General features: G+C 33.7%; 1 protein-coding gene across 17 annotated transcripts in view; it reads left to right on the top strand.

The window, feature by feature from the left end:
- Positions 1 to 17,257, top strand: part of SOX6 (SRY-box transcription factor 6) — a 614,016-nt gene that overhangs the window by 200,084 nt on the left and 396,675 nt on the right. For 4 of the 17 annotated variants that reach the window (XM_047877040.1, XM_047877038.1, XM_047877039.1 and 1 more), the window contains exon 1: positions 13,496 to 13,531. The exons of 3 other annotated variants lie outside the window; for them this stretch is intronic. The gene's annotated coding sequence lies outside the window, so the exon portion shown is untranslated. Of the gene's footprint in view, positions 1 to 13,433; positions 13,532 to 17,257 lie in introns of those variants that run through there. 10 more of the 17 variants (XM_047877031.1, XM_047877030.1, XM_047877045.1 and 7 more) reach the window with 7 other exon arrangements.

Below are 17,257 nucleotides of genomic sequence, written 5' to 3'. Positions count from 1 at the left end.
ATACTTTAGTTAAAACAAAAAATTATTATAATATTCAAAGCTCCTGCACAATCTGGCCCCTGCAAAAACCTTTGCAATGGTTCTTTCTGATTCAGCTTGCTGTTATGGTCTACACCTCTATGTTTTTCCTGCTCCGAGGTCTTCACTGTAATGCTGTCTTCTCAACTGGAATACACTTCTTCCCACTCTATCAGAATGTGCTTCAGGTCCCTGTTTAAATGTCATTTCTTCAGGGAAGACTTCTCTGATCCTTCCAATTCAAATCTTGTCTGCCTGCAAAGATCTTGCTTCCCACTCTAGTTTATTTCAAAGCAGATATTGCAGTTTTAAATTATGTATTTATTTGTGTGATTTTTAAAAAAAAATGTCTGTCCTTCTGGACTGGTCTGTTTTGTTCTCAGACGTCTACCTTAGCATTTAGCACACATGGCCTTGTACATGACAAGCATTCAATAGATATTTGCTGTTATTAAGGAGAGGAATGTAGTGAATGAGAAAGTAGAAGAAAGGGAGATTGAGAGAAAGAAGGAAACTTACATAAAAATGGAGTTTGTTGTTTAGTGTGTATATACTGTTTCGGTAAAATTATGCAACCTAATGCTAGCAAAGGGGTGAGGGAGGTGGTGGGGACCCTTTTGCTTTTTTCCATCTAGCTGCAGAACATTTGACAGCTTTCTCCATTATTGGTGCTTATTTTTCACTTTGCCTTCTCATTCTGGGAAATCTCCATTCCTGGATGCAAGAACTGAGCTTTCAAATTATGAACTTATAGAGCAGCCCCAGTGGCTATAATCTTAATGTGGAAACACTATAATGGGCTCTAAAAATCTGGAAAAATTTAGGACATACAGTTGAGAAAATATATCTGATACATTCACATAGGAAACCCCTAAGGTCACTTGTAAGAGTTACAAGGTGGGTAACTATAACTAAAATATTAAAAGTGGTGATAGTTGCTATAATATTGTTAGGCAGTCTGATTTTTAAGGATAATATATAAAAGGTTATAAAAAATAGAAAAAAAAAAAAAAAGAAGCCCGTCTGAGAGGAGGGCTGGGGTTTCCAAAATATCAGAACACACTTAACGTTGTACTCTATGTAAATCTTCGCTGGCATTTGTAATTGAAGTCCAAGGCTACAAGATTATGCTGAAATGTTGTTTTTTGGTTGGTGGTGTGGGAAAAGGAGGTAAAAGAGAGGATAAAAAAAGAGAATTTAATTAAAATGTCTTAGTGTTAAAAGGAGAGAATTTATGGAGTGCTTCATTTGTGGTCATGGAAGGTTCCATTATTATTAATAACATTGTACCTTACATTTTTATTATACTTTATACTTTCATGTGAACTTTTTCACATACTATCTTATACAATTCTTAGAGTAAAACTGTGATATACTTAAAGTAGGGATCTTATTAACTTTGTTTCATAGCTAGGAAAACTGGGACAGAAATCAGATAGGAACTTGGACTAAAACTTAAAAAAAAATCATAGGTATAGTTTTCTAGGCCAGACTATATTTGCTCTACTTTCACCCCTCCAAAAAGATTTTGACTGCAGGGTACTTCTATAAGGACCCTCCTTAGAAGGACCAGGATCAATTAGGTGGATGTCCTCTATAGGTTTTCCAGACTTAAACATTTTTTTTTTCTAATTTCCTAGAGATGCAGAATAGTTAACAATCTCCAAAAAATGGAACTGAGATGGTTAAGTGCATATAACAGACACACTGCTAAGCCTATTCTAAATTAAGGCTTATGAATGAAGCTTAATGGGGATAGTTCTTGCCTGATATCTTAGGGGTTCAAAAATAAAGAGAAATAGGTATGAACTTATAAAAATGAAGTACTATAATTTGGAGTGAATGAATGATAGCTCGTGTGATCAAGCAGAGGGTACAAGCTCATTGGGTGGCAACCTAAGTCACATGAACTCAGGATGAATACCTTCTGGTGCCCATTTAAAATATTTTTTTTCAAAGAATTAGTGGAAGACAATGTGTATGTTGCACATATACATGTGTGCAGGCAAGTGGAAGGATAGTTATTTGAAGACCAATGCCAGGAGTATATGTAATGATTAGCCAAGAAGGCTGTGTGCTGTGTTAGAGTAAAAGCCAAATCTTATATTTTTAAATTGGACCAATAGTCTGGTTGCAGAGAAATTCAACTTTTCACTATTTCTAGGGCAGTTGGCAGAAGCTTCTCATAGGTTAAAAGAACCAGACATATTTACCCTGAATAACATAAGTTTTAAGAGACTCCAATAGCTGCCTGAAATGGCTACAGTGCTGCATAGGGAGAGTGTATACTCTGGAGGGTCAAACCTGAGTTAGCAGTTAAAGTCACAAGGAGCCAGAGTCACAGGAATGGCAGAAGAAACACTTTGTAACAGTTACTGTTGTCTAAAAATGGAATGGGCTTCCTTGCTGAGGTAGTAAAGGCCTTGTTTCTAAAAAGGAATTGGGGAGAGAGATTCAACTGTTGAATTATACCCAGTTATTTTAGAATTGAAGTTTAAAAGAAGATCTCATCTATGTATCAACTGGCTAAGAAAAGGAGGAGAGTCAACAGCATAAGGGACAAAGACATATTCCTTCATTATGTGAAGAAAGAATGAAGTTCATAAAGGCCAGATTTACTTTCCTCAGTCATGCTTACTTTAGTATGTGAATAAGAAAATTGGTGTATTTTTATCTGGTGGCAGCCATTTGATGCCTGAAATTACCCCAAAGAAAAATTTTAGACTTCACTTGCCATCCCCAAACCTCAGAAAAATTGACATAAGAGAATGGGAGTGTATTATGAGGGGGAAAAAGATAAATCAGTTTGTTTCTTCATTGGTTCCGGATCTGGAGAAAAAGAATTTAATCTCGAGGAGAACAGATTTAAAAATAACACTAAATTCATTTACTTATACTTAAAAGGCTCCTGAGCTTCTGGTACACTGACAAGATAAAGGATCATGTTTTTAAGCATCTCAGAGATTTTCTGTTATTTCAATTTCTCCTTAGTGAGGTTTTATATTCTTATTAAAAAAATTAAAAATATTTTAAAATTATACAAGTAAAACATGAATACTTTCTTATTGTGGAATAGTGCCTGGCATACAGCAGGAAATTATTAAATATTCAATAAATAATTATTGGCAAGAAAAATGTAAAGGAAATTTTCCTTAATGTCTCTCCCCACCCTAAGTTCTGTTTCTCTTCCCAGACATCATTGCTCTCCTTAATTTGGTTTGTATTCTTCCAGACCTCTTTCTATATGATCACATACAACTATACACAATTACATAGAAGTATTCAGTTTTATTTTGTGTGAGGTAATACTTCTCCCTTTTACACATATTATATTTTACATATCCTTTTTTCATTAAAATTATAACTTAGATCTCTGTCAATTTATATAGCTTTACCTTTTTTTCTTCTATGTAGTATATTATACTATGTTATATTGTTATATTGACAGACATCTGAGTTAGTTCCAATTTAAATATTCTCAGTTGAAATTTTAGGTATTTCAAACTTAGAGGATGGCAAAACTTGACTGTGTTCTTAAATATGTAAATGGGAATAGAAAATTTCTATTTGGTAGCAGAAAAAACACTTGAAGAAATAATTGCCCAAATTTCCCAAATTTGTTGAAAGATATAAATTTACAGATTTAAGAAGTTGGTGAACCCCAAGCAGGAGAAATGCAAGGAAAAGTGCACCTAGGCACTTTATAATAAACTACCAAAAACAAGAAAAGTTTATAGGTAAAGTTTATTTATTTAGTTTTTTGTAAGGAGTAAAAAAAAAGAAAATAGAACACACTCCTGAATAGCAGGAATGAAAGAATAATTATCACTACAAAATTGTAGATATTAAATACAATAAAGAAATGTTATGAAAATCTTTATGCCTAAAGAATTTTAGTGCTTAGATGAAACACATAATTCCTTGAAAAATACAACCTATTAAAACTGACACAAGATGAAACAGAAAACATAAATAGCACCTTAGCTATAAAATAAATTGAAATTTTTAATTAAAAAAATAGAACTTTCTATTGAAAACTACAGACCCAAATTGTTTCACTGGTGAATTGTATCAAACATTTAAGAAATAATGCCAATCTTACATGAACTTTTTTCAAAAAATGGCGGAGGGGAGAACAATTCCTACCTCATGAGGACAGCATAATCCAATTACTAAACCTAAAAAATATAATAAAAAAGGAAAATTTTAGATTTATATTCTTCATGGTCATAGATGCAAAAAATTTTTAATGAAACACCAACAAATTAAATCCAGAAATATAAAAAGTGAATAGTATATCATGATCAAGTAGGGTTTGGCCCAGGAATGCAAGGTTGAGTTAACATTTAGAAAATCTTACCATATTAACATAATAGATGAGAAATAGAATATGATCACTTCAATAAATATAGAAAAAATACTTGACAATACCCATTCATAATTAAAAACTCTCAGCAAACTAGTAATAGAAAGTAACTTCCTAAATTTGAAAAATGCATCTTTGAAAAACTTAAACCTAACAAACATCATATCTAGTAATGAAATACTTAATGCTTTTTTTTTTTCCATTATAGAGAGCAAGATAATTAAAGCCCGTGCTCTTTCATCCTGTTTGGCATTGTGTCAGAGGTCCTAACCATTGTAATGAGGCAAGGAAATGAAACAGTATAAAAATATGAAAGGAAAAAAGTAGAACTGTCTCTAATATGCACCTTTGGCAAGGTCACATAATACAAGGTCTTTTATATTTTAGTATACTAAGTGGATGGAGATAAAAATTTCAAGGTAAACAATGGGAAGAATGATTTTATTTTGACTCAATTTAAAAAATTAAAACTATAATTAATAAAAATAAGTATATAATTGGCAGCATTTTATTTGTAATTCTAAATGTGCATTAATTCTTAGAAGAAGGAATTAATTGCATGTTTTAAAAAAATTTTTTTAAGTTTATATTTATTTTTGAGGGGGGGGAGGGGCAAAGAGAGAGAGAGAGAGACACAGAATACAAAGCAGGATCCAGGTTCTGAGCTGTCAACACAGAGCCCAATGCAGAGCTTGAACCCTGAACTGTGAGATCATGACCTGAGCCAAAGTCTGACGCTTAACTGACTGAACCACCCAGGCACCCCAACTGCATGTTTTTTAAGAGTAATTTTTCAAGACAGCCTCTTTAACAAATGGTGCTGGGAGAACTCGACAGCAACATGCAGAAGGTTGAAACTAGACCACTTTCTCACACCATTCACAAAAATAAACTCAAAATGGATAAAGGACCTGAATGTGAGACAGGAAACCATCAAAACCTTAGAGGAGAAAGCAGGAAAAGACCTCTCTGACCTCAGCCGTAGCAATCTCTTACTCGACACATCCCCAAAGGCAAGGGAATTAAAAGCAAAAGTGAATTACTGGGACCTTATGAAGATAAAAAGCTTCTGCACAGCAAAGGAAACAACCAACAAAACTAAAAGGCAACCAACAGAATGGGAAAAGATATTCGCAAATGACATATCGGACAAAGGGCTAGTATCCAAAATCTATAAAGAGCTCACCAAACTCCACACCCGAAAAACAAATAACCCAGTGAAGAAATGGGCAGAAAACATGAATAGACACTTTTCTAAAGAAGACATCCGGATGGCCAACAGGCACATGAAAAGATGTTCAGCGTCGCTCCTTATCAGGGAAATACAAATCAAAACCACACTCAGGTATCACCTCATGCCAGTCAGAGTGGCCAAAATGAACAAATCAGGAGACTATAGATGCTGGAGAGGATGTGGAGAAACGGGAACCCTCTTGCACTGTTGGTGGGAATGCAAACTGGTGCAGCCGCTCTGGAAAGCAGTGTGGAGGTTCCTCAGAAAATTAAAAATAGACCTACCCTATGACCCAGCAATAGCACTGCTAGGAATTTATCCAAGGGATACAGGAGTACTGATGCATAGGGCCACTTGTACCCCAATGTTCATAGCAGCACTCTCAACAATAGCCAAATTATGGAAAGAGCCTAAATGTCCATCAACTGATGAATGGATAAAGAAAATGTGGTTTATATACACAATGGAATACTACGTGGCAATGAGAAAAAATGAAATATGGCCTTTTGTAGCAACGTGGATGGAACTGGAGAGTGTGATGCTAAGTGAAATAAGCCATACAGAGAAAGACAGATACCATATGGTTTCACTCTTATGTGGATCCTGAGAGACTTAACAGGAACCCATGGGGGAGAGGAAGGAAAAAAAAAAGAGGTTAGAGTGGGAGAGAGCCAAAGCATAAGAGACTGTTAAAAACTGAGAACAAACTGAGGGTTGATGGGGGGTGGAAGGGAGGAGAGGGTGGGTGATGGGTATTGAGGAGGGCACCTTTTGGGATGAGCACTGGGTGTTGTATGGAAACCAATTTGTCAATAAATTTCATATATTAAAAAAAAAGAGTAATTTTTCACATCAGATATTGTGATAGCACCATCACTTTTAATATTGTGGTACCATTATAACAAGTGGGGGTTATTTTTGCAAAGAAAATTTCCTAAGGACTTTGCTTTATCTTTTTATTTTTATTTGTTATATTATTTTTAAACGTTTATTTATTTTGAGAGAGAGAGAGAGAGAGCAGGGGAGGTGGAGAGAGAGAGAGAGAGAGAGAGAGAGAGAGAGAGAGAGGAAGAGAGAGAATACCAAGCAGGCTCCATGCTGTCAGTGCAGAGCCTGACATGGGGCCCGATCTAACAAACCATGAGATCATGACCTGAGCCGAATCAAGAGTCAGACAGACACTAAACCGACTGAACCATTCAGGCTCCCCTGCTTTATTTTTTTATATTCAATTCATTATCTTTGAATAATCTACCATATCAACTGTTGTACCTGCCAATTTTTGGCTCTTTGGTTTCTATACAGTCTCATTGCAAAGTCTTGATTTGTTAATTTTTTCTGTTCTCCAACACTGTATTTCTTCTCTGATGAACATCTTTGCAAGATTTGCAGTTTCACTTTGCAGTCACTACATATTTTTATTTTGAATATTATTTACATTATTCCACAATGAAATATTCATCTGTCGGCCAGCCTGATTCTCAAACTTAACTGAAAACAATTGGCAATTTCTAAAAGTATTCCTATTCTTAGGCTGCACTTAAACCAATTAAATTAATCTTAGGGAATGGGACCTAGAAATCACTATTTTTTAAAGGCTGCATGTGTTTTCAATGTGCAGACACATTTGAAACAACTGAGCACACATTATCAAAGATAATGAAGAAATTGACCCAAATGGGTGAGATACATGTTAAATAAATTTGTGAGGGATGTTTGAGTGAAGATTAATTTTATAAATATGAAGTCATTGATAGTCATTAGAGAGCGTTTTTATTTTTGGTGTCTTTTACTTCCTGTATAATTTATATTTATTGAATGCCGAGTATGTTTGGGCTAGGAATACAGTGGTGAATTAAAATGTATGTTATTCCTTTCTCTAAACATTGACAGTCCAAGGAAGAGGAAACATTAAGTAAATATTTAACTATAAGATAATAAATTCATGAAGGGAAAAGGAGACCTAAACTGGTTTGTGATCAAGGATGGTGATTAGTGATTAATACCAAGACCTAAAAGATGAGTAGAAATAATTTGGTGAAGAGGAGAGATAACAGGGAACAGAATTTTTTGAGGACCATAAAATGAGAAAAATCTTGTAAGCTCTGGGAACAGAAATCGGGCAAAGATGACTAAAGAACAATCAACAGAGAATAAAGATCAAGTCTTAAGTCTAAAGTTATTAAGCGTATTTGACTGTCAGAAGATGAGATTAGAAAGATGCTTTGGAATTAGATGTTAATAGGAATTTGGAATTTCTTCTGTAGGTTATGAGGAAATGACAAAGTAGATTATTTTCTTCCAAGATTTTATTTAAATTCAAGTTAGTTAACATACAACATATAGTATAGTGTTTGTTTCAGGAGTAGAATTTAGTGATTCATCACTTACATATAACACCCAGTGCTCATCACAAGTGTCCTCCTTTATGCTCATCACCCATTTAGCCCAACCCCCTCCTCCCCTCCAGCAACCCTCTGTTCTCTATAGTTAAGAGTTTCTTACTGTTTGCCTCCCTCTCTGTTTTTCTCTTATTTTTCCTTTCCTTCCCCTATTTTCATCTGTTTTGTTTCTTAAATTCCACATATGTGTGAAATCATAGTGTCTTTCTCTGACTGACTTATTTCACTCAGCATAATACACTCTAGCTCCATCCACATCACTGCAAATGGCAAGATTTCATTCTTTTTGATGGCTGAGTAATATTCCATTGTATACATATACCATAGCTTCTTCATCCATTCATCAGTTGATGGGAATTTGGACTCTTTTTATAATTTGGCTCTTGTTCATAATGCTGCTATAAACATTGAGGGGTATGTGCCCCTTTGAATCAGTATTTTTGTATCTTTTAGTTAAATACCTAGTGGTGCAATTGCTGGGTCCTAGACTAGTTCTATTTTTTAACTTTTCGAGGAACCTCCATACTGTTTTCCAGAGTGGCTGCACCAGTTTTTATTCCCATCAGTAGTGTAAGAGGGTTCCCCTCTGTCTGCATCCTTGCCAACATCTGTTGTTTCCTGAGTTGTTAATTTTTTGCCATTCTGACAGGTGTGAAGTGATATCTCACTGTGATTTTGATTTGTATTTCCCTGATGATGAGCGATGGTGAGCACTTTTTCATGTGTCTGTCAGCCATTTGTAGGTCTTCTTTGGAAAAATGTCTGTTTATGTCTTCTACCCCTTTCTTAACTGGATTATTTGTTTTCTGGGTGTTGAATTTCGTAAGTACTTTATAGATTAGAAATAACAAAGGTTTTTAAGCAGGAGAGTGACATGATCATATTTAATGTCTTAGGACTATAATTCAGGTAGAAAAAAAAAAGATTTCCCAATGTGGCATCTTCAACTTAGAATTTGAAAAGTAAACTTTTCTATGTTTTGCTTTTCCTGCATTGCATTAAAATTATTAAAGTAGAATGGATTTTTGCCTCCAACTATCATTATTGCCCTATTCCCCAAGCTAAATGCAAAACCACATGTATGAGGACAAAAAAAAATCTCCACCATCATTCCTTAAGAGCTAAATGTATACCAATATAAGCAGAGTCTTCCTATGAGTTTTTGAGTTTGCCAAAGATAGCTTTGAAATAAGGTCAGGAGCTTGAGAGCTGCATACTGAAGGGACTGATCCCAGAGAACAATATGGCTCCAGACACCACACATCTCTGAAGATGTTGAAGTGGCCTAATGTGGTTACTTTGACAGCAGCAAACATGAAACAGTCCTTTTAGTTTGAATGACTAATAGCTAGTTTGATAGTAAGTGGGAGAGAAAAAAATTCAAAATTTTAATTAAATGATGTTCTACATACTTTTCTCCTTTGGACTCATTTCAGTCACATGCTAAAGCAGTTGCCTGAGATTTCCACAGCATTAGTTAATTCAAAGGAGCAGAAAATGAATCAGTACCAGAAACTTATTTATTATGCCCTTCTTTCCTTTAAGCACCATGATAAAGTCAGTATCTCTTGTGATCACAGGAGTTTGCATTTCTAAGACTTGGGTGTATCCAATTTAAAAGTTGATTAACATATATCCAAACATAATAATAAAGTTATTTGTTTTATTTTTCTTTACCTTTCTGTTTACTGAAAGTAACCAGTGATGGAAATATTTAATATTATATTTACTTGTATATTTAAGTGATAGAAATAAGACATGAAAATACTGACACTACTGAGAGAAAGCTTTTTTGTGTGTTTTCAAACAAAACAATTTACACGTATGATTTAGACCTACCCTCCTTTATTACAAAATATGAATGCCTCTTGTATTAATAATGTCCATTGCCTATAGCCCACCGAAAATTGGAGTCCAAGAAATGAAATAGTCACAGCTGAATCAGATCAAGCACCAATTAGATCTGGAGATACCACGTTTTAGGTGAAATTATGGAAGGAGTTAACTGAATATTAATTGGAAGTGGGGAAGCACATAATTAAATCCAAGTCCTGATTTTGCTATAGATTAACTGTGCAACTGTGTTTCATTTCAGATCTGTATTAGCACTCTACTATTATTGAGTTATTACTGCTGCTAATAAGACCAATACAAGTAATTGAGAGTTTCCAGTGTCCCAGTGCTTTGGTCCTATTTGTTCTACTTTTCTCTTTCTAAAGCTCTAGTTAGGGGAAAAAACAGTAAAGTGATATATATTTCTGGAGAAGAAGCACTTTTTCTACATAAAACAGTCCTCCAAAATCTGCTATACAGCTTTCTGGCATGTTTTCTGCTAGTTGTATGTGGTATTCAGTGGGACAGTTCCAAAGAGATATACACTGTAGATCAGAAAGAAAAAATTTGCCATAGGTTCATTCTGATAATTTAATTTGCTTTTTGTGCTGCTTGCGACCTTTTCTTTCTTTCTTTTCAGCTATGCAGAGTCCGTGACTACTAGTAATAGCTAAATTTGCCCAGAGGATTCTAATTTCTATTTCAGAAGATAAAAAGTGCATTTCACTTTTGAGTATGCTTCTTGAAAATTTTCCCCTTTATCAGTTTATTTTGTTCTTTTCCTAGAGTTGTTTAAACATTTTTTTAACCTAAAAATGAGGGTGTGTCAGAATTGTTGCAAGCAACGATAGAGGTAATCATATGTGGTTCTTGTTATAAGCTTTGTGTTGATATTGACTGCTATTTAAAATAGTACCTCTAAGATGAATCTTTTAGCATTTTTCTTTTTCAAGTGAGCTTATTCTCAACATTTAATCATTTTTCACACCAGTCATATTCTTGTAATACCGCTAATGTCCTAGGATCAATGTAAGGTACTTGAACAAGGGGCTCAATATAGTATGAGTTATTTCCTCTATTACACATTCGTATATTTCTTAGATTTCTAAAGACTGTCTCTTTAAGCAACTAACATTAATTTTACAACTTACTTGTATGTTCTGACTTCCTAAATAGTTTATTGTTTAGAAAATATAGAAACATTAATGAAGAATATGTTTAAAATCACCATTACCAGAGATAGAGCACCTGGTAAAATTTTGGTATAATGTATATATAGTTGAGGTTATATCATATCTAGTTTTGAGTTATAATTTTTAAGTTGAATTTCTTAACAGCTTGTCTTGATGGCTCAGAGTTATCATTATGAACATCTGATTCCTGAGCTACTCCTTGAGTTGAGGGTTTGTTAAGGCTACTTATCTCTATATTGAGTGGCCCCTAAAGTGCTGTACTTCTTTGAGTTCTTGTGTCTGCATTTTGGGTTTCCTGCCTTTGACTTTATTTCCAGACTGTAAGTTGTCATTTCTCTGTAATTGACGTATTTGCCTCCAGTAATACGACCTCTCCTTCTATACTCCTGGAAGCTGCTATTTCTATTCAGCTATGGGCTGATAAGAAGAGAGAGAAAATTAACATTTTATAGAGTTATTTTTTGTTATACAGCACTTCGTGCAGATGCTTTCACATGAATTATTGCTATTTATCACAAGTTTTTACATTATTCTTGGTTTGGGGCACCTGAGTGGCTCAGTAGGTTCAGTGTTTGACTCTTGATTTCGATTCAGGTCATGATCTCACAGTTTGTGAGATCAAGCCTGGTGCCGGGCTCTGTGCTGACAATGAGGAGCCTGCTTGGGATTCTCCCTCTCTCTCTCTCTCTCTCTCTCTCTCAAGCTCTCAAAATAAATAAGCATTAAAAATTGTTATTGGTTCAATGTTTATTTATATAACAAAGAGTCATTTATTGAGCACTTACTACCTGCCAGGCTCTGTGCTAAGAACTTTATATATACCATGTCAGTTGAGTTTATTCCTGCAGTATTCCAGAGATGTGGACTATTTTACAGAAAAAATACCTAGTGTCAGAGAAGTTGAGTAACTTGCCCAAGATCATACTACTAGTAAGTAGTAGAGTCAGGATTTGAAGACGTGCCCCTGAAATAATTAAAAGTGCTATAATTATGTCTGAAGTAAGACTCAATAGATTCTGAGCTCAGGCTCCTTTAAATAAGTAAATAAGCTGTAGTGTATTACCTTGAGACATCCGTTTGGGTTTTGCTTAGTTTCTAATTCTCCTCATTGCTCTATAATAGGGATGTTGCTGTACAAGGGATCTATTGAGCAATGTAGTGATTCAAGTGTGGAAAAGTGTCTAAGCAATTCAATATTCAAGCCAAATTAATCCTAACAGAACGAAGTTAACAAATATCTACCAAGGAAGGGACAATTCTTATGATTGTTAAATAAGACTGTTTTTCATAATTCATAGAATCAAGAGTGTATTCTTTGCTAGATTTCCTCTATCAAAAGTACTGATTTATGAAATTACATAAGAGTTAATTTAGCAATTAGCCAAAACACCATTGTATTGATTGTCCATAGCTATACTTCTTGGGGAAACAGGTTTTAATCTCAATGTGTGTGTGTGTGTGTGTGTGTGTGTGTGTGTGTGTATGTATTTAAATTATACATGAACTGAAGGGGTAATTTCAAGGAGCAGAAAACCTCAATTAGAATTTTTAATGGTAGTTAAGAGGTTAAGTGGTGGTTAATAACTTGGTCTTTAAAGTTTATCTGCCTAGTATAATCTTGCACAAGTTAATTTCTCTGTGCCTAGTTTCTCATATGTAAATTGGGGATAGTGATAATAATACATAATAATACTCATATTTGGGTTGTTTATTTTAGGACTAAATAGGTTAATATATGTCAAGCAATTAGAATCATGCTTATTGCATAAGTGCTTTACAAGTGTTAGCTATTGTTACTTTAATTTAAATTTTTAACCATTTTCCAATTCTTAGAGTTCTGTAAAAACTGCTAATAATCTTAAGTCTTTGCCTATCAAAATGTTTTATTTTCCACTTTACAAATAACCTAAGAATGTTTTCTATTATTCCCTTTCTCCTTCCTTAAGACTTTCCCTGAACTTGATAATGACCTTCTGATGAACTCTGTAACTTCATTTTAGATCCATTTTTTGGACCTAAGCATCAAAACATCTAAAGTTGCTGTATTTTATTTAGAATGGACACAAACTTCATGTGAGGTATCCAATATAGCATCTCTTTACCTTCAGAAAATTTTACTCCAAGTTGTGAAGTTTTCTCTGCTTTGAAAATATGATACATTGGGCAAATAGGGTAACATTGCAGTTCAGCTGCCGACTTGAGGGTTGAATGTGCGTTAGTATCCAATAACGAGAGGACTCCTTGTTTATTTGCTATTTTATTTTTAAAAAAAGTTGCAAATGGCAATTTACTCTTTTACCCAACCCACCCACCCCTGCTACGGTGTGCATGTGCATGAGAAAGATAAAAGCCATGTTTTCTTCGTGGAAGGGTGTGGAGGTAGAGGATGATTTCAAATTAGAAATAATGACAGTAATTGAGGCTTCCAATGAAGATACTGTGGCCACCAAAGGACAGAGGGGAGACACTAACTTCTGAAGCTGAGGTATTTGATTAAACATGTAGATTGTTCTTTATGTGTTTAGGTGCCAAGTATGTTGTTATTTAAGAGCTGAAGACTGTGTTTGAGAAAGGTGTTTATTGGATGGCTTAATGATGGTTTGGAGGGAAGCAGCCCTGAAATATCTAGAAAACCTGCAATAAGTAAAAAATAACATTTTGATAGGCAAAGACTTTTGCTTTTCTTTTATAATAATTAACTGTGAGACTTAGCTTATTGTAATGGTCATTTATTATTTTGGATAATTAACACCGGCTTAAGAGAAAAAAATACCAGACTTTGATTAGAATGCCTAATGCTTTTCTTATTACCTTAAAAAATTTTGTTCTGTTTTGTTTTAAAAAACAGCTTACCACTTTGTTATCCTCAGGTGATTTTATTTCTCAGTATTTATTTTGAAAAGTCTGGCATTGTGCCTATGTGTGCCTCTGTGTGTGTTTGTATGTATGTGTGTATTTGGATTGGAGGAGGAGATGAGAGAAGGTGAAATTTGAAGGGAATGGAAAGTCAGTGAAAGTTAGTGTAAAGGATTGGAGATCTTTGTACTCAAAAATAAAACATTTAAAGCATCTTTTCTCTTTTAGAGGGAAAAATGAAACTGACCATATTATGCATATTTCCATGAAGAATGTGTATAAATCTCATATGCAAAATTATAAGAAGAAGCAAACTATCTAAGAGAGGGAAGAAAACATATATGACTTAAAAAATTGTAGCAGAGGTAAAGAGAGACTTTTTTTGAATATATATTTTAAACACAGTGTCCAATTTGGATAAAGTGTTAACAGAGCAGGCCAGCCCATTTATAGATTACAACACTTTAATTTTCTCAATGTTACAAAGTGTTGATTTTGATAAAGAATTTGTTGATGCTGTATCAGCTTTTCCATGTGGGGAAGTGCTACTGGTTGATTAGTTAGACTTGAGGCTCAGCCAAAATTCAGAAGTTTGGTCCCCAGTTTTTCTGGCCTTCTGAATAAGAAAAAAGCTACTAAGTTTTCCTGAGCCTTGATTCCCTATGAAGGAAAGTCTTCATTATTAAGGATGTCAGTTCTTTTCTCTTCATCTTCTTCCTTTCTTTCTTTAAAAAAAATTATCTTTTTGTCTCTTGTTATTACCATCTTCATCTATCTTTAATTAGGTAGATGCTAATTTTGGAGGTACTCCAGGGTTTATATTAGCTTAGTCATATGGAAATTTTTTACATTTGTATCAACCTTTTTTTTTTTACTGTAATTTTCAAGCCAAAGACTCAATTTTTTTTTTTTTTTAACTAGAAGTTTAAAGCTGAGGAGTCTAAACCTTGGTGAAACTAATTGAGTTGCTCAAGATCACACAGTCAAAAATCCAAGTATTTAGGAATCTGGGCAAGGACGTTTGTTAATGCCACACTGTCAAATAATTGACCCTTATGCTTTTTTTTTTTTGTCTTGCCTTATTGATGACCAGTGTCTGCATATTTGTTTTTAATATTCTGCTTAACCATTTGCAATTATCTTATTTTACTATGTCTACCTATCTATCAGTAGGTGGACACATATCAAGGAGATTTGCCTGATTGCTTTGTAGGGCTCATTTGCAGCTCAATATAGTACATTTACGAGATTTTATAATTTGAAGTAAAATTCTGATTGCATAAAATATCCTAATACATTTATAAGATTTGCTTTTAGTAGAAAAACTGTCATATCTTTTTGTGTCTGTTTTGACAATAAGAAGGCAGTATGTTATTTTTTGCTTTTCCAGAAATTATAGGCTCATTAAACAATTAGAATGGGGAAAAGGGTAAAATATAGTCTTCCTGACTGCTTTTTTTTTTCTGATTAAAAAACCTAACAGTGGTTATTGGAGAAAATTTGGAAAATATACAAAGAAAATTCCATAATGACATCTAGAGATATCTCAAAATGCTTAAACTGATTATATCCTTGAAATTTATTTACTTAGACACACACATATGTATATATTTAAATGGTATCGTATTGCACATGCTGTTTTGGAAGATGCTTTTTAAAAGTTAATGTTTCGTGGTCATTTTTCTCATGTCATTAAATATTCTTCTCCTACATCTTTTTTTTTAAATAAACTTAATATTTACTTCAAAAATAACAGATATCACATATATGAAATTTAGGAAGCACATACAAAAATAAAGAAAAAGAAGAAAAACTGCATTCCCAGTGTCTAGATATAATCATTATAAATATCAAGTTGTATATATATCCAGTATTAAAATTGTATGTCTTTTTCTTTCTCTGTTTACATCTATATCTCCCTTTAAGACAAAAGTAGAATCATATGGTAACAATTACTTTATGATCTGCTTTTTTATTTAACAGTATATCATATCACTTACAGTTTCCCATGATACACTATTCTTTTACATCATCATTTTTAATGGTTGAATACTATTCTATTTGTGGGCATTTCAAAATTTAGTTGATCATCTCTAGTTAAGGTTTGTGATTTTTCTACTATTATTAAGAACATTGCAGTAACCTCCTTTGTAGCTTAATCTTTGCACACATCTCTGATGATTTCTTTAGTTCAAATTCTTAGAAATGAATATGAATTGGGGGTAATCACTTTTTAAAAGCATTTAATCCATATTGCCAGAATAACCTCCAGAATATATGAACCAGTTTACTCTTACGAGCAGTGTCTGAGAATACTTATTTTGTCACATTCATGCTTATGCATAGTATTGTTATCATTTTCAACCATTGCCAATATGACAGAAAATGGCAGTTTATTTTTAGTATAATTTATATTTCTTTGATTAGTAGTGAAATGGAATATTTTTTCATTTGTTTTTTGTTCATTTGCATTTCTTTTTTTTCTTTCTTCTCTTCCCTTCCCCGTCCTCTCTTTTCCTTTCCTTCCTTTTTTCTCTTTCTTTTCCTCCTTCCTTCCTCCTTCCAAACTTCCTTCCCTTCTTCCTTCCCTCCTTCCTCCCATCCTTTTCTCCTTCCTTCCCCCCCCCCCCACTTTTTTTTCTTTCTTAACAAATTTCTTGTTCATATCCTTTGAGAAGTAGCATAGATTTTGGAGTCTGACTGTTGGTGACACAGTTTGAATCTTGGCTCTACCTTCACTACTTATCAGTTCTGTAACCTTGGGTGTTTACTTAATCTCTCAATGTGTGTTTTCTTATCTGTAAAAGTTTCCTATATGTCGTAGGGTTGTGCAAGGCTCAAGTGAATGATATATATAAAATATTTATAACTGTCCAGCACAAAGTAATGCACGTTATTCTAATGGGAAGTTAATTTTTATTCATTTGTAAGAGGTTTTTATATTCTAAAAATATTAACCCTTTTTGTATATGATGTAGGTATTTTTCCAATCTTTTCATTTTGTCTTCAATTAAAATTTTTAGAAAATCAAGTTTCTCATAAAATCTGAAGTTTTATTTTTCTCCTTTTGAATTTCTTCTTCTGGTATCATTTTTAGGCATGTTTTTCCCACTCAACATTATGTAAATATTTACATATATTTTGTTATGGCATTATCATAGTATTTATTTTTTATACTTTTAGTTTTTTAATTCACCTGGAACTTATTTTGTTGTGTGATATGCAATTAGGATGTAAAGAACCAGTTGTCCCAACAATATGAGTCATATAATCCATCTTTAAAACACTACAATTATTGGGGCACCTGGGTGGCTCAGTTGGTTGAGCGACTGACTTCTGCTCAGGTCATGATCTC

The sequence above is a fragment of the Prionailurus viverrinus genome, chromosome D1 (genome assembly GCF_022837055.1).
Source record: "Prionailurus viverrinus isolate Anna chromosome D1, UM_Priviv_1.0, whole genome shotgun sequence".
Taxonomy (NCBI): Eukaryota; Metazoa; Chordata; class Mammalia; order Carnivora; family Felidae; genus Prionailurus; species Prionailurus viverrinus.
The sequence above is the reverse complement of the archived record's forward strand: the minus strand, read 5'-3'. Positions and strand labels throughout refer to the sequence as shown.